Source organism: Eurosta solidaginis, chromosome 2 (genome assembly GCF_040869045.1).
Source record: "Eurosta solidaginis isolate ZX-2024a chromosome 2, ASM4086904v1, whole genome shotgun sequence".
Classification (NCBI taxonomy): Eukaryota; Metazoa; Arthropoda; class Insecta; order Diptera; family Tephritidae; genus Eurosta; species Eurosta solidaginis.
Window position 1 is genome coordinate 222,947,723 of NC_090320.1, and position 19,466 is coordinate 222,967,188.

At 38.5% G+C, this 19,466-nt stretch overlaps 1 protein-coding gene across 2 annotated transcripts in view; it reads left to right on the forward strand.

The window, feature by feature from the left end:
• LOC137240619 (uncharacterized) overlaps positions 1 to 19,466 on the forward strand; it is a 507,794-nt gene that overhangs the window by 259,125 nt on the left and 229,203 nt on the right. For both annotated transcript variants that reach the window (XM_067767109.1, XM_067767111.1), the window contains exon 2: positions 18,262 to 18,415. The gene's annotated coding sequence lies outside the window, so the exon portion shown is untranslated. The remainder of the gene's footprint in view (positions 1 to 18,261; positions 18,416 to 19,466) is intronic.

Genomic DNA, 19,466 nt, shown 5'->3' on the forward strand with positions numbered 1-19,466 from the left:
ATATCATTACTGGAGTTAAATGTTGACATAATTTACTTATATACTGTAAAGATATTAACTTTTTTTTTTTAATTTGATTTAAAAATTTTTTTTTTAAGTGGGCTTGGTCGTTCTCTGATTTTGCTAATTTTTATTAAGCATACATATAGTAATAGGAATAACGTTTCTGCCAAATTTCATAATGATATTTTCAACGACTGCCAAATTTCAGCTTGCAAAACTTCTAAATTTCCTTCTTTTAAAAGTGGGATGTGCCACGCCCTTTGTCCAAAATTGTACTAATTTTCTATACTGCGGCATAAGTTTAACCCACCTACAAAGTTTCATCGCTTTATCCGTCTTTGGTAATGAATTATCGCACTTTTTCGATTTTTCGAAATTTTCGATATCGAAAAAGTGGGCGTGGCTATAGTCCAATATCGTTCATTTTAAATAGCGATCTGAGATGAGTGCCCGGGAAGCTACATTCCAAATTTCAATAAGATACTTCAAAATTTACTCAAGTTATCGTGTTAAGGGACGGACGGACGGACGGACGGACATGGCTCAATCAAATTTGTTTTCGATCCTGATGATTTTGATATAGTCTATATCTAACTCGATTCCTTTATACCTGTACAACCAACCGTTATCCAATTAAAGTTAATATACTCTGTGAGCTCTGCTCAACTGAGAATAAACAAGTAAGGAAGGTTAAGTTCGGGTGTAACCGAACATTACATACTCAGTTGAAAGCTATGGTGACAACATAAGGGAAAATAACCATGTAGGAAAATGAACCGAGGGTAACCCTGGAATGTGTTTGTATGACATGTGCATCAAATGAAAGGTATTAAAGAGGGAGTGGGCCATAGTTCTATAGGTGGACGCCATTTAGGGATATCGCCATAAAGGTGGATGAGGGTTGACTTAGAATTTGTTTGAACGCTATGGGTATCAAATGAAAGGTGTTAATGAGTATTTTAAAAGGGCGTGGGGCTTAGTTCTATAGGTGGACGCCTTTTCGAGATATCGTCATAAAGGTGGACCAGGGGTGACTCTAGAATGTGTTTGTACGATATGGGTATCAAATTAAAGGTATTAATGAGGGTTTTAAAAGGGAGTGGGGGTAGTTGTATAGGTAGCCGCCTTTTCGAGATATCGTCATAAAGGTGGACCAGGGGTGTCTCTAGAATTTGTTTGTACGATATGGGTATCAAATGGAAGGTGTTAATGCGTATTTTAAAAGGGAGTGATCCTTAGTTCCATAGGTGGACGCCGTTTCGAGATATCACCACAAAGGTGGACCAGGGGTGACCCTAGAATTTGTTTGTACGATATGGGTATCAAATGAAAGGGGTCAATGAGCATTTTAAAAGGGAGTGGGCCTTAGTTATATAGGTGGACACCTTTTCGAGATATCGCCATATAGGTGGACCAGGGGTGACTCTAGAATGCGTTTGTACAATATGGGTATCAAATGGAAGGTGTTAATGTGTATTTTAAAAGGGAGGGGAATCGTTGTATAGGTGGCCGCCTTTTCGAGATATCGGCATAAAGGTGGACCAGGGGTGTCTCTAGAATTTGTTTGTACGATATGGGTATCAAATGGAAGGTGTTAATGGGTATTTTAAAAGGGAGTTATCCTTAGTTCCATAGGTGGAAGCCGTTTCGAGATATCACCATAAAGGTGGACTAGGGGTGACCCTAGAATTTGTTTGTACGATATGGGTATCAAATGAAAGGGGTTAATGAGCATTTTAAATGGGAGTGGGCCTTAGTTATATAGGTGGACACCGTTTCGAGATATCGCCATAAGGGTGGACCAGGGGTGACCCTAGAATTTGTTTGTACGATATGGGTATAAAATGAAAGGGGTTAATGAGCACTTTAAAAGGGAGTGGGCCTTAGTTATATAGGTGGACGCCTTTTCGAGATATCGCCATAAAGGTGGACCAGGGGTGACTCTGGAATGTGTTTGTACGATATGGGTATCAAATTAAAGGTATTAATGAGGCTTTTAAAAGGGAGTGGTGGTAGTTGTATATGTGAACCCGTTTTCCAGATATTGACCAAAATGTGGACCAGGGTGACCCAGAACATCATCTGTTGGATACCGCTAATTTATTTATATATGTAATACCTGCCAAGATTTCAAGGGTTTTTTTATTTCGCACTGCAGAACTTTTTCATTTCCTTCTACTTAATATGGTAAGTGTCACACCCATTTTACAACTTTTCTTCTAAAGTTATATTTTGCGTCAATAAACCAATCCAATTACCATGTTTCATCTCTTTTTTCATATTTGGTACAGAATTATGGCATTTTTTTCATTTTTCGTAATTTTCGATATCGCAAAAGTGGGCGTGGTCATGGTCGGATTTCGGCCATATTTTATACCAAGATAAAGTGAGTTCAGATAAGTGCGTGAACTAAGTTTAGTTAAGATATATCGATTTTTGCTCAAGTTATCTTGTTAACGGCCGAGCGGAAGGACATACGGTCGACTGTGTATAAAAACTGGGCGCGGCTTCAACCGATTTCGCCCATTTTCACAGAAAAGAGTTAGCGTCATAATATCTATGCCCCTACCAAATTTCAAAAGGATTGGTAAATTTTTGTTCGACATATGGCATTAAAAGTATCCTAGACAAATTAAATGAAAAAGGGCGTAGCCACGCCCATTTTGAAATTTTCTTTTATTTTTGTATTTTGTTGCATCATATCATTACTGGAGTTGAATGTTGACATAATTTACTTATATACTGTAAAAATATTAAATTTTTTGTTAAAATTTTACTTTAAAAAATTTTTTTTTTAAAAGTGGGCGTGGTCCTTCTCCGATTTTGCTAATTTTTATTAAGCATACATATAGTAATAGGAGTAACGTTCCTGCCAAATTCCATCATGATATCTTCAAGACTGCCAAATTAAACTTGCAAAATTTTTAAATTACCTTCTTTTAAAAGTGGTCGGTGCCACGCTTATTGTCCAAAATTTTACTAATTTTCTATTTTGCGTCATAAGTTCAACTCACCTACCAAGTTTTATCGCTTTATCCGACTTTGGTAATGAATTATCGCACTTTTTCCGTTTTTCGAAATTTTCGATATCGAAAAAGTGGGCGTGGTTATAGACCGATATTGTTCATTTTAAATAGCGGCACTGAGATGACTGCTCAGGAACCTACGTACCAAATTTCATCAAGATACCTCAAAATTTACTCAAGTTATCGTGTTAACGGATGGACGGACGGACATGGCTCAATCAAATTTTTGTTCGATCCTGATGATTTTGATATATGGAAGTTAATATCTATCTCGATTCCTTTATACCTGTACAACCAACCGTTATCCAATCAAACTTAATATACTCTGTGAGCTCTGCTCAACTGAGTATAAAAACGTTAAGGTGGTTATGGCTGTTACAGCAGAAATTCGTGAAAAACAACCGCGAATGGAGAGCAAAAAGATTTTAAAAAATAATAACATAAAATTACTTTTATTTTGAAAATTACGTTAAAATGATCAATTCTAAGTAAAAAAATCATTTTTTAAATAAATTACATTGAAGTTATAAAAATTGTGTTTTTTTGCTTATTACTTACTTGAAAATATGGGTTTTTTGAAAAAATTTTTCTACTAAAACGAATTCGAAAAAAGAAAAACTGAATGAACTTATTTTAGCTGTAAAAAAAAAATGTCCATAAGAAATTTTGTTAAAAATGATAATATAGTAGTTAAAAGTTCATGTTAGGCTAATTTGTCATAATTTAAGCCCGATATCTCTACTAAAATTCAAAAATACTATAGATATTAATACAGATTCTGAAATGTACGTAAAATTCCTTTAAAGTAAGCCCAATATGATATTTTCGTATAATTCTGTCAGAAGCTATGAAGATTTTTTGTCCAAACCCTACATTCATACGGCAAAATATCTATTTTGCAAAAGTCGGGGACTCGAAATCGGACTTAGAGATATGGTGTCTTCAGCAATTTTTCTTAGAATCATCAGTAGATTACGTTTTTGCTATACTTCTGATGAAAAAAATCCATCCATACAATTTGATCCGCTCTAATATACACGGTTACCAAATTGAGAATGGGTTAGTATACACTAGTGGTTAACAAACTTTAAACTGTGGCTGTGTTTGTAAGACTAAACTCATTGTAGTGGGTGTGGTTTAGTTGTTGATAAAACACGTATAACGTGTTATACCATAAACCACGATATAACACGTTGATCGAACACGTAACGAGCAACGAAAGCAAAACTAAATATTTATTTAGTTTGATTTCAACCACGGTTGCCACACCATTTTTTCATTTGGGTCCAAAATTCATCGAAAAAAGGACAAAAGTTCAAAAAAAAGTTCCAACTAGTTTTCTTTTATTAATGTACGAACAATGTCAAAAAATAATAAAATAAACTCTAATTTAATGCTGTTTGGTTTCAATAAGACACAGCTTAAAAATTTGTTTAATATATTTTATATATTAAACATAAAATTAATAAATTCTTTCAATCATTTTTCAATCATGCCATTTTTATATAAGTTTCTTTTTTCACAAAAGATAAAACGACCACATACGGTCTCACATTACAACTCAGAAGTTTTGAAAATTTCTATTTTGTAACAATAGTATCTAATTAACAACGGTATTATTGCGATTTCTTTGTCAGCTTGCACCTTGTCGGGAATAATTTTACACGAAACGTATGTATCTTCTTCCGGTAATGACTTACAGCAGGTGTTGACTGAATACGTACGCTTCCCAAGGCAGTCGGTTTTATGTACCGGAGCGACTCGGGATTTTTCCCGACCAAGGACTGTCATTTCAGTGTGACCCCATTTAATTTGTTTCGTCTCTCCCACAAATTGTCATCCTCCCAGCAGCTCCTTGCAGCAGGACTGCTATATATTCTCTTACTCCGGGAAGGTATCGAACCCAATCCGGGTCCGTCTCCTGACCCCGGTCCTGAGAAATGGTTTTGCTGCATTTGCCAGAAAAGAATCTTTTAGGACGGTCATACTCTGTTCAGTGTGTCTCGTGCAAGGGATGGTTGCATCGGACAGGTTGTTCTGGGCTTGATCCCAAAACCCGACGTCCACGTAACTTTTATAAATCTTTTGTGGCTCCTTGCTGCTCACGCCCAAGGGCGTCCCGTAGTCTACGCCTAAGCGCCCCTCCACTACCTTCCAGCAGCCTCGCTGCTCAGCAAGCCACAACAAGTACCCCGCTGCTGCTCGCGCCCCACGGCGCCACCACTCATAACTACTACGATACCACTCATAACTACTACCTTCGTAGTAGAGCTGGTAGCAATGCTGAGCATCGGCCCCTGCCCCGTCTTCTTCTCCCCCCCCCCCCCCAGACTCTTAGTCCCTACCTCCGTTTGCACCGTCTGCCAGCACAGAATATATAGGTTTGCGACATCCGCTCAATGCAGCTCCTGCCTTGGGTGGTGCCACTTTCCTAGATGTTCTGGTCTCCGCGACGGCAACCCCTCGACGGGTTTCATCGCGCCACGTTGCCAGGTCGCAAACCTAAATCATCCGGGTACCGCAATGCTTGCCCAAAGGCGCCCAGTCCCAAGGCCACAACAGCAATTGCGTCCTGGCCTTCCACAACCTAGGCGTAGTCACCCGTCACTTACCCCTAGAGTGGCGGCTTCACCCCTGCACTTCAGAATTCTGCAGTTAAACTGCAATGGACTAACTGGGAAGATTACGGAGATAGTCGATTTCATGAAGCGGCACAACATCCGCATTGCTGCGATTCAAGAGACTAAACTCACAGCAAGATCTGCATTGCAGACCTGCTCTGGGTATAATGTCCACAGGAAGGACCGCGAGAGCGGAAATGGAGGCGTGCTCGCGTTTATTATACACCACTCTGTGCAATATCATATATTTGATCCTGGCATTGACCGCAGGGACAATGTCTTAGAACGTCAAGGCCTATCTGTCCGGTCAGGCGATGCAAATCTAGAAATCATCAACATCTACATCCCTCCTGTCACCTGTTGCCCCAGTGGATACCGCCCTAAAATCGAGGCCTTACTCACTGGCAACAATCGCATTATCTTAGGCGATTTCAATGCCCATCACGACATATGGCATTCAAACTTGCGGGCGGACAGTAGGGTGAGATGTTGGCGGATCAAATAGAAGAAACGACGTTCTGCACAATAAACGGAGACGCCCCCACACGTATGGTAGGAAGCTGTCATAGCTCGCCAGATATCTCAATCGTGAGCGCAGAACTCGTAAACTGCGTCAACTGGCAGCCGATGGTAACATTGGCATCCGACCACCTGCCCATACTTATTTCGTTCGAGCGTACCGCCGACTTCATCGTCACCGAAAAACGCACTTTCATAAACTTCAAAAAAGGAAAGTGGGAAGAATATAAATCTGCAACAGACAGCAGCTTTGCTGCCCTCCCTATTCCGACTGATGCCCGCCAAGGGGAGCGTGCCTTCTGTAAGGTCATTGAATCCGCCTCGGCACATTTCATTCCCGCCGGGAGAATTCCCGAAATCCGGCCCCACTTCCCGGCGGAGGCCGCGAGCTTAGCGAGGGAACGCGACCTTATAAGACAGCTTGGTCCAGGCGACCCCCAAATAAGAGATATAAACCAACGCATCAGATTGTTTGTGGACGAACACAAGCGGGCGAAATGGGAAGAGCATCTAAGAGGTTGTAACCTCTCTACCGGTGTAGGTAAACTTTGGTCCACCGTAAAGTCCCTATCGAATCCGACTAAGCACAAAGACAAAGTTTCCATCGCCTTTGGCGATAAGGTGCTGTCGGATGCGGAAAAATGCGCGAGCGCTTTCTGCCGACAATATATAATGCATCCTACGGTCGACAAAGATAGACGGAGAGCCAATAGACACGCACATAAACACAAATTCAGCGCGTCACCAATCACCATCACCGCTAGAGAGGTTGAGGACGCCATTGGTCGCGCTAAACCATACAAAGCAGTGGGTCCAGACGGCATAGCCATTCCGATGCTTAAAAACCTAGGGAAAGAGGGTTTCAAATATTTAGCGCATGTCTTCAACCTGTCTCTCTCCACCTTTGCCATACCCGAGAAATGGAAAATGGCCAAGGTGGTCCCGCTACTAAAGCCTGGGAAACCAGCTAACGTAGGTGAGTCATATCGTCCGATATCTCTCCTATCGCCAGTGGCAAAGACGCTTGAAGCCATTTTGCTCCCTTATTTCCAAGCACATTTGCAGCTAGCCCCTCATCAGCATGGCTTCAGAAAACTCTATAGCACTACCTCCGCGCTAAATGTCATTAGCACCCAGATAAATTGCGGTTTGAATCAATACCCCCACCATAAAACAGTACTCGTAGCGCTAGACCTATCAAAAGCTTTTGATACGGTCAACCATGGCTCATTACTGCAAGACCTGGAAGGGTCTACCCTTCCCCCATTTCTTAAAAGGTGGACCGCAAATTATCTGGGTGGTCGGCAGGCATCGGTGCAATTCAGAAACGAAACATCAAAACCAAGGAGAATTAAACAAGGGGTACCACAGGGTGGTGTCCTATCCCCACTTTTGTTTAATTTCTACATATCTAAGCTACCTTCACCACCGGAAGGAGTCACAATCGTTTCCTACGCCGATGACTGCACAATAATGGCCACAGGCCCAGGCCCAGAGATCGATGAGCTATGCAATAAAATAAACGGCTATCTCCCTGATCTCTACAGTTTTTTCGCCTCGCGAAACCTGGCATTGCCACCGACTAAATCTTCCGCGACCTTATTTACAACATGGACGCCCCAAATGTCGACCATATTGAACATCCACGTCGATGGCACTACGCTACCGACTGTCCTACACCCCAAAATCTTGGGTGTGACGTTTGATCAGGATCTACATTTTGGTGCGCACGCAACCGCAATTGTTCCGAGAATTCAGAGCCGTAATAAAATCCTCAAATCCCTTGCTGGCAGTACCTGGGGAAAAGATAAAGAAACGCTCATGACCACATACAAAGCAATTAGCCAGCCGATTACGTGCTGCGCGTCACCCATATGGTCGCCAAGCCTAAAAACTACCCACTGGAAGAAACTACAGGCCTGCCAAAATACTGCTCTCAGAATCGCCACGGGCTGTCTTCTTATGTCCCCGTTGAAACGGAAAGTTTCCTTGGACTCCCGTTAGAGGATATTGATGACAATTTGTGATCGGTCGCGGCTATTAGGTGGGGCGAGCATTACTACAACAACAACAACAACAACTGCCAATACGTGTCCAAAAATATCGAGAGGTTGTGATATTATTTATAACCATACTTCTTTTTATACTCAGTTGAGCAGAGCTCACAGAGTATATTAAGTTTGATTGGATAACGGTTGGTTGTACATATATAAAGGAATTGAGATAGATATAGACTTCTGTATATCAAAATAATCAGGATCGAAAAAAAATTTGATTGAGCCATGTCCGTCCGTCCGTCCGTCCGTCCGTCCGTCCGTTAACACGATAACTTGAGTAAATTTTGAGGTATCTTGATGAAATTTGGTATGTAGGTTCCAGAGCACTCATCTCAGATCGCTATTTAAAATGAATGATATCGGACTATAACCACGCCCACTTTTTCGATATCGAAAATTTCGAAAAACCGAAAAATTGCGATAATTCATTACAAAAGACAGACAAAGCTACGAAACTTGGTAGATGAGTTGAACTTATGACGCAGAATAGAAAATTATTAAAATTTTGGAAAAAGGGCGTGGCACCGCCCACTTTTGAAAGAAGGTAATTTAAAACTTTTGCAAGCTGTAATTTGGCAGTCGTTGAAGATATCATGATGAAATTTGGCAGGAACGTTACTCCTATTACTATATGTACGCTTAATAAAAATTAGCAAAATCGGAGAAGGACCACGGCCACTTTTTAAAAAAAACTTTTTTTAAGTAAAATTTTAACAAAAAATTTAATATCTTTACAGTTTATAAGTAAATTATGTCAACATTCAACTCCAGTAATGATATAGTGCAAGAAAATACAAAAATAAAAGAAAATTCCAAAATGGGCGTGGCTCCGCACTTTTTCATTTAATTTGTCTAGGATACTTTTAACGCCATAAGTCGAACAAAAATTAACCACTCCTTTTGAAATTTGGTAGGGGCATAGACTGTATGACGTTAACTCTTTCCTGTGAAAATGGGCGAAATCGGTTGATGCCACGCCCAGTTTTTATACACAGTCGTCCGTCTGTCCTTCCGCATGACCGTTAACACGATAACTTGAGCAAAAATCAACATATCTTTAATGAACTTAGTTCACGTGCTTACTTGAACCCACTTTATCTTGGTAAGAAAAATGAACGAAATCCGACTATGACCACGCCCACTTTTTCGATATCGAAAATTACGAAAAATAAAAAAAATGCCATAATTCTATACCAAATACGAAAAAAGGGATGAAACATGGTAAGGTAATTGGATTGTTTTATTGAAACGAAATATAACTTTAGAAAAAACTTTATAAAATGGTTGTGACACCTACCATATTAAGTAGAATAAAATTAAAAATTTCTGCAGGGCGAAATAAAAAACCCTTAAAATCTGGGCAGGTAATACATATATAAATAATTTAGCGGTATCCAACAGATGAAGTTCTGGGTCACCCTGGTCCACATTTTGATCGATATCTGGAAAACGCCTTCACATATACAACTACCACCACTCCCTTTTAAAACTCTCATTAATACCTTTAATTTGATACCCAAATCCTACAAACACATTCTAGAGTCACCCCTGGTCCACCTTTATGGCGATATTTCGAAACGGCATCCACCTATAGAACTAAGGCCCACTCCCTTTTAAAATACTCATTAACACCTTTCGTTTGATGCCCATATTGTACAAACAAATTCTAGGGTCACCCCTGGTCCACCTTTATGGCGATATCTCGAAACGGCGTCCACCTATGGGACTAAGGATTACTCCCTTTTAAAATATTTATTAACACCTTTAATTTGATACCCATATTGTACAAACAAATTCTAGGGCCATCCCTGGTCCACCTTTATAGCGATATCTCGAAACGGCGTCCACCTATGGAACTAAGGATTACTCCCTTTTAAAATACTCATTAACACCTTTCTTTTGATGCCCATATTGTACAAACAAATTCTAGGGTCACCCCTGTTCCACCTTTGTGGCGATATCTCGAAACGGCGTCCACCTATGGAACTAAGGATTACTCCCTTTTAAAATACTCATTAACACCTTTCGTTTGATGCTCATATTGTACAAACGCATTCTAGAGTCACCCCTGGTCCACCTTTATGGCGATATCTCGAAACGGCGTCCACCTATGGAACTAAGGATTACCCCCTTTTAAAATACTCATTAACGCCTTTCGTTTGATGCCCATATTGTACAAACGCATTCTAGAATCACCCCTGGCCCACCTTTATGGCGATATCTCGAAACGGCGTCCACATATGGAACTAAGGATTACTCCCTTTTAAAATACTCATTAACACCTTTCGTTTGATGCCCATACTGTACAAACAAATTCTAGGGTCATCCCTGGTCCAGCTTTATAGCGATATTTCGAAACGGCGTCCACCTATGGAACTAAAGATTACTCCCTTTTAAAATACTCATTAACACCTTTCTTTTGATGCCCATATTGTACAAACAAATTCTAGGGTCACCCCTGTTCCACCTTTGTGGCGATATCTCGAAACGGCGTCCACCTATGGAACTAAGGATTACTCCCTTTTAAAATACTCATTAACACCTTTAATTTGATACCCATATCGTACAAACGCATTCTAGAGTCAACCCTGATCCACCTTTATGGCTATATCCCTAAATGGCGTCCACCTATAGAACTATGGCCCACTCCCTCATAAAATACTCATTAATGCCTTTCATTTGATACACATGTCATACAAACACATTCCAGGGTTTCCCTCGGTTCATTTTCCTACATGGTTATTTTCCCTTATGTTGTCACCATAGCTCTCAATTGAGTATGTAATGTTCGGTTACACCCGAACTTAATCTTCCTTACTTGTTCTAAATAAAATTGCCCTAGACAGGAATCACAAAATCCGTTGATTACCACGCCCATTTTCTATATAAAAGTTAAATATACAAATACACATACAACATGCATCTAACGCTTTTCTTATGTATTTGGCGATGAAAAAATGTACATTGTATATACATATATTGTTAAAAGAAAATACATTTACACAGCAATTTCAGATATTGATTAATAGGGAGGACGATCAACTACTGTTTCCCGCAATGTTTTCATATGCAGTTTAAAGTTTAAACAGATCCATAATCCGATCGAAAACTATGGCACAGCATATAGGAAAGATTAAAAAATTTTTTTGTTTGTCTTAATTTGGACACAGCGTACAGCATACAGCGTAGTGTGCTCCGCGTACCACACCGAAGGTCCTGAGTTCAAATCCCGGGAAAAGCAATAACAAAAAATACGAAACAAGTTTTCTCAATTAGAAATCTTTTTCTAAGTGGAATCACCCTTCGTCAGTGATTTCGAGTGTATTTCTACCATGAAAATTTCTCAGCGAAAATTCATCTGCCTTGCAAATGTCGTTCGAAGTTGGCGAAAAACATGCAGGACCAGTTCCTGCAATTTGTAGGAAAAATTAAAAGGAGCACGACGCAAATTCGAAAAGAGGCTCGTCTTAAATTCCTGTCGGAGGTTAGTGCGCTTTATATATTATTTAGAAAAATTGATGCAGTCGATGTCTAAAGCAATGTTTACACATGGAAATTTATTCCAGTTTCTTATATTCACATACATATTCCTGGTACCGGCTTAGTATTTTTTTAGAAATGAATATTCTTCATTTTTCAGCTAATTAATATGAAGGGGAAATATGATGCAGTGGTTGCTAAGAAATTTTTAGACTTTTTTTATTTAAATTGGGGGTTCTTTACGTAAAATTTTAGGCTGTTTCTAAATTTTCCTATATAAAAGATTATTAAACATAGCACACGATGAATATGTGCCTTTACTTTAATTCAAACTGCACAAACAAAAATAAAATTAATTCTGCGTATTGCATTTTCACATTTCTAGGATGTGTACATGTCTCACACCAACCAACGTTGGCGACCTGGTTCCCAAAGCGCTTATTTCCAGCATCAAAGTGCTGCAAATAAATATCAACTCAAATGTACTTTTTCATATATATTTTTTATAAAGAAAATAAATGAAGCTAAACCTTCGTACATGTGTACGTATTTACTAGACACAGCGACATATTAAACAAAACATTAAATACATTTAAATATGTTTCGTTTAAACTAAACAGAATCCGCTTTTTCGTACAAAAATTTGAGAATAACTATAAACGCACTATCTTGTTATTGCCTATATTTTTGTATCGACCCTGGTCTTTAATTACAGCCACTAATCTGTGTGGGACAATTTGAATAAGCTTATTTAGAGTACCATCAGCAACCTTCATCCACGAGCTTGTGATTCTGTCCTTGACCAGACCGGATCGTCAACCTTTCTTGTCAGGATTCCCCACAAGTTTTCTATGGGGTTTAAATCTGGGCTCAAAGCTCTGGCCATGCTAAAACCGGGATACCGAATTCCTCAAACCAATATCAGCTGGTATGATAGCGCATTCATGCTGCCAGAAACAAATGAAATTTCTGACCTACAAGCTGCCCAGACCATGACAGATCCACCTCCCTATGTACGTTTAGACATTATTCGAACGTCGTTGCGTAAACCATGCCAGTAGTAGCGATATCCATCTGGACCATCCAAGTCGAATTTTTTTTTCATCACTGAATATAACGTAAAACCATATTGTTCTTTTTTGTACGTGCTCTTGAAGTACGCTGAAGATTATAAGTGGGTTGATAAAAGTTGTGCATTTTTTCCTTAGTGAAAAAGAAAGAAACGTACGAAAATCGGGGCTACTGCCTAAAGAGGACCAGAATTGAAAAAAGGGATCAGCGAATCAAATGGTGTTGGGAGGACCATTTTTGGTCCAAATTAATTAAAGTAGCAACCATGAAATTAGTTAAACTCCCACCCAGCCTTAGAATTAGATCTACATATTTGTCATACAAATTTGTGTCAAATTCTAGAAGAATAAGCTTTTGTTTATTTTTTATACACTTGATCCAATATGTATAAATAGCGCTCACAAATGTTTTCTTGCTTTACTTAATAATTAACAAGTGGCGGAAGAAGTTACAAAATACAATGAATTTACGCATTCATTTCGCGCTCCTATACGTCGTCTTTATCTGTCATTTGACCTATACAAATTCGTATTGTTGATGAAAATTTTTCGAATATAAAGGATAGACCACATACAGTACATATAATTATATTATCCGTTATATTCGAAGATGTTCTATTAACATTGTGAATTCGTATAGGTCGAAAGGCAGCTAAACACGACCTACAGGAGCGCTAAATGAATGCGTGAATTCATTGTAGATTGTGACTTTTTCCGCCGCTTGTTAATTATTTAGTGAGGCAAGAAGACATTTGTGAGCGGTATATATGTATATATACTGGATTTTGTGAATAAAAAATAAAGCTTATTCTTTTAGATTCCAGGAATTGGACACAATCTTGTATGAAAAATAAGTTTAAATTTTCATTTTACACCTGAATTTCTACCTAAATTGAGAATAGCCAACCATATTGGCCTACTGTGTTCGTATCCCATGCCTAGTGTTAGTCAAATCATAGTACAAGCAACGGTCGATAGCTGACGTACCTCTGCTCTACGCCCACAAAGAAGTGGTCATATTACTTTGCGTCTTTGAATTATGTATATTGACGTTTTTGAAATGTTGCAAAAGCAATACAAATTTCCAACAATGAAATGTCTTCTTATTTGCCTATCATAAGATCCATGATAAAAATATTAGAGTGATGTCAACAACATAATCTCAGTTTTTCGGCAGGTCCTTTTGCCAGTATTTACTTGTACTATAAAGTAATAAATCTTGATTGCTTCATTTTTCGTATGTACATATTTCCTTAAAAAAAATTAAAAAAATAAAATAAATGTAAGGCGCGATAACCTCCGAAGAGATCTAAGGCGAGCTTCTCTTCCAATTTGAGTCGTGCTCCTCTTGATTTTCCCTACAAATTGGCCGGACGGGACCTACATGTTTTATGCCGACTCCGAACGGCATCTGCAAGGCAGATGAGTTTTCACTGAGAGCTTTTCATGGCAGAAATACACCCGGAGCGCTTGCCAAACACTGCCGAGGGGTGACTCCGCTTAGAAAAATTTTCTTCTAATTGAAAAATCGTATTTCTAAAATTTTGATGTTGCTTTGCCCGGGGCTTGAACCCAGGGCATACGGTGTGGTAGGCGTAGCACGCTACCATCACACCACGGTGGTCTGTAAAATTGTGTCTATAAACTTTTGGAGAATACAAAGTTATGTTAATATTTACAAATGTCTAAAAAATTCTTGTCGCGGCTGTCTGTCTAAAGCAGATGGGGCAAGCAGGTGCAATCTAGAGCAAATATCTCAAAAAACACAAAAAAAAAATCAAAACAAACGATTAAAACGTTAGATTTGGCTAAAATATTCACTAAATAAAAATAATGACATTATTAAGGGAGATCAGGATTTTCTGCAAATGGTCTAGCATCATTGAATTGCAAACTTACGTTGCATAATTTTCACAATACACTAACGAAATACACGATTATGCATTTGCTACGTCATTGCAAATATGCAACATCAAAAAACCGTAGTTTATTATAAACGGTTTTATTTATCTTGACTCTGTGTATCGTTGTTTACAAATTTTGTAATTGAAATTTAAGTTACTTGCTGATAAGCTACAATCCTGAAACTTGGAGTATAGTTCAGTACTCGATGAAAATGCAATAAAAAGAAAAAACTGCGCTAGATGGCGCAGAGATTGAGATATTCAAAAAAATCGTATTTGTGGTTCGCTTTGGCTCGTATTTGGAACACATATTAGGGAACATACCCAAATTACCTGACCCCTTTAAAGGGGGGGGGGGGGGGGGTGTGTCTTTAGGTATTACACCTGGTCCAGGGGGAAGGGGAGGGATTTAGATTTTGTCACGTAGTCAATAATCTCTAGAACATCTTGCAATTTTTTAGTGGAATTTATTTCGCGTCAAAAATTTCCATGAAAAATCATCAGAAAGACGTGCACGGTAATGCAGTGGACGTGTCTCGCGTGCGACCTCTGCAGGTCCTATCCAGGAGACCGCGCAAAACGCGGAGTGGATAGACATCGAGGCTTTCGACGAGGAAAAAATAATCACGTCTAAGGAAACTCCTGATGCTACTGCTCCCATAATCTGCGATGTATCCCAGTGGCTTGATGCTGGAAGTGTATTCGTTAAAGTTGAATTAAATGTAAAGAAATAAAAAAGAAAAAGACTTTATAAATTAAGTTGTTGTTCGAATATATTTTTAAATACATTTTTGCTTCCTAATATAATTAACTTATAATTATATGTATGCACGCACGCTGCGCGTAACGCGGCGGGTGCCGAATTAATAAAAACAAATATAAATTAAATAAAATTTGTTTACGTTAGCAAAAATTAATTTAAAACAAGTAAGGAAGGCTAAGTTCGGGTGCAACCGAACATTACATACTCAGTTGGGAGCTATGGAGACGAAATAAGGGAAAATCACCATGTAGGAAAATGAACCTAGGGTAACCCTGGAATGTGTTTGTATGACATGCGTATCAAATGGCAGGTATTAAAGAGTATTTTAAGAGGGAGTGGGCCATAGTTCTATAGGTGGACACCTTTTCCAGATACCGCAATAAAGGTGGACCAGGGCTGACTCTAGAATTTGTTTGTACGATATGGGTATCAAATGAAAGGTGTTAATAAGTATTTTAAAAGGAAGTGGGGCTTAGTTCTATAGGTGGACTCCTTTTCGGGATATCGTTATAAAGGTGGACCAGGGGTGACTCTAGAATGCGTTTGTACAATAAGGGTATCAAACGGAAGGTGTTAATGAGTGTTTTAAAAGGGAGTGGGCCTTAGTTCTATGGGTTGACGCCTTTTCGAGATATTGCCATAAAGGTGGACCAGTGGTGACTCTAGAATTTGTTTATACGATATGGGTATCAAATGAAGGTGTTAATGAGTATTTTAAAAGGGAGTGGGCCTTAGTTCTATAGGTGGACGCCTTTTCGGGATATCGTTATAAAGGTGGACCAGGGGTGGCCCTAGAATGAGTTTGTACAATAAGGGTATCAAACAAAAGGTGTTAATGAGTGTTTTAAAAGGGAGTGGGCCTTAGTTCTATGGGGTGACGCCTTTTCGAGATATTGCCATAAAGGTGGACCAGGGGTGACTCTAGAATTTGTTTGCACGATATGGTATCAAATGAAGGTGTTTGTGAGTATTTTAAAAGGGAGTGGGCCTTAGTTCTATAGGTGGACGCCTTTTCGGGATATCGTTATAAAGGTGGACCAGGGGTGACTCTAGAATTAGTTTGTACGATATGGGTACCAAATAAAAGGTGTTAATGAGTATTTTAAAAGGGAGTGGGCCTTAGTTCTATGGGTGGACGTCTTTTCGAGATATTGCCATACAGGTGGACCAGGGCTGACTCTAGAATTTGTGTGTACGATATGGGTATCAAATGAAACGTGTTAATAAGTATTTTAAAAGGAAGTGGGGCTTAGTTCTATAGGTGGACGCCTTTTCGGGATATCGTTATAAAGGTGGACCAGGGGTGAATCTAGAATGCGTTTGTACAATAAGGGTATCAAACGAAAGGTGTTAATGAGTGTTTTAAAAGGGAGTGGGCCTTAGTTCTATGGGGGGACGCCTTTTCGAGATATCGATATAAAGGTGGGCCAGGGGTGACTCTAGAATTTGTTTGTACGATATGGGTATCAAATGAAAGGTGTTAATGAGTAGTTTAAAAGGGAGTGGTACTTAGTTCTATAGGTGAACGCCTTTTCGAGATATCGCCATAAAGGTGGACCAGGGGTGACTTTAGAATTTTTTTACGATATGGGTATCAAATGAAAGGTGTTAACGAGTATTTCAAAAGGGAGACGCCTTTTCGGGAAGTCGTTATAAAGGTGGACCAGTAGTGGAATTCACTAACTTATAACGATGCGATTTGTCGAGATTTTAATTTACGATTTTGTCGCTTGCCTTATCGATTGTACTATTCACTACTAATAAATGCGAAAAGCACAAAAGGAATGCCAAAAATAAACAAATTCCGTATACTAACTGCTTTTAAAAGTTATTATTGTGCAAGTTTTGAGATACAGTTTGCGTTATCAACAAAAGGCAAGTAAATGCGGAATTAATTTCATATTTCTCCACAAAACAAATTTCTCATATTAAAATAGAATGGCGTCATCAATTAATACCAATCAAAGGAGAAGCCGTACCACAGCTGAGCAGTTAAGTCGAATGTAGGACTTTTTAATGGAAACTTCGGGATTAGCTGGTTATTGATATTGTTTGATAGTGATATTGTTAAGTTTGACGATACCGAATCGAAGTTTTTACTACCAAAGTAGCTATTTTTTAAAATAATTTCCAAAAGAAATCGATATATGTAAACGAATGAATGAATTTTTTACATTCAAATAAATGTTATATGTATAAAATTGAGCTGTGTTAAAACTTCATAAGTATTTATTTTAATTTTAAAGGACACGAAATTCGTTTCTATTGAAATGATATTGTTAAGTTTGACTGTTCGGTATGATGGAAGTTTTCGCTACCAAATTAGACCAAATATAAAATAAAATGCCAAAATGTTTGCTTTACATTCCTGTAGATTTTTTTTATTTATAAGTTTCTTAAGTCTGTATTTAAGTATAGTAATTAGCAATAAGTCGGTCTTGAACACGTTTCGCTATTGAAGAGGGTGCGCCTTGATTAACACTGCTATCACTTGGGCTTTGATCTAAGTATTCAGTGTCAGGCTCGTGTATGGGTTCACTTAATCGGATGTTATGCAACACTGCGCATGCGTTAACTATTCTACCAGTAAATCCTGGATGATACAAAAGAGTCCTTTGCTGTGATAGGCATCGCCATGTTCCTTTGAGAACACCAAAAAGTCTCTCGACTGGGTTTCGAGCTTTACACAATGCCTCATTGTACCGAAATTTTGGGCTCCCCTCTGCTATCAAAAAAAATGTATACTATCGAGAAAAAATACTTGATCCAACTAAACTCAGAGTTTACAAAAAATATAATATCAATTTTAATGTTTCAGATTATACTGATATGATTGATCTGCATGACGATAATTTATTATCTGAACCGGCATTCACAAGAAATATTCCATACGATCACTTGGTACAATTCTTAGATTATGAGCCAACACTACATGATCCTAATATTCTAATCCATATACAAGGAACAGAAAGGTATGTGCAGTTGTTAACATCTGTTTCCAAACGTGTTATAGATAACAAGTAAGGTGGACCAGGGGTGACTCTATAAAAAGGTCAAATTAAAGGTATTAATGAGGGTTTTAAAAGGGAGTGGTGGTAGTTGTGTATGTGAAGGCGTTTTCGATATATCGACCAAAATATGGACCAGGGTGACCCAGACCATCATCTGTCGAGTACCGCTAATTTATTTATATATGTAATACCACGAACAGTATTCCTGCCGAGATTCCAAGGGCTTTTGATTTCGCACTGCAGAACTTTTTCATTTTTTTCTACTTAATATGGCAGGTGTCACACCCATTTTACCAAGTTTTTTTCTAAAGTTATATTTTGCGTCAATAGACCAATACAATTACCATGTTTCATCCCTTTTTTCGTATTTGTTTAGTCTTATGGCATTTTTTCATTTTTCGTAATTTTCGATATCGAAAGAGTGGGCGTGGTCATAGTCGGATTTCGGCCATATTTTATACCAATACAAAGTGAGTTCAGATAATTACGTGAACTGAGTTTAGTAAAGATGTATCTATTTTTGCTCAAGTTATCGTGTTATCCGAGCGGAAGGACAGACGGCCGACTGTGTATAAAAACTGGGCGCGGCTTCTACCGATTTCGCCCATTTTCACAGAAAACAGTTATCGTCCTAGAATCTAAGTCTCTACCAAATTTCACAAGGATTGGTAAATTTTTGTTCGACTTATGGCATTAAAAGTATCCTAGACAAATTAAATGAAAAAGGGCGGAGCCACACCCATTTTGAAATTTTCTTTTATTTTTGTATTTTGTTGCACCATATCATTACTGGAGTTAAATGTTGACATAATTTACTTATATACTGTAAAGATATTAACTTTTTTTCTTTTAATTTGATTTAAAATTTTTTTTTTGTAAGTGGGCGTGGTCGTATCCGATTTTGCTAATTTTTATTAAGCATACATAAGGTAATAAGAGTAACGTTCCTGCCAAATTTCATAATGATATCTTCAACGACTGCCAAATTACAGCTTGCAAAACTTCTAAATTA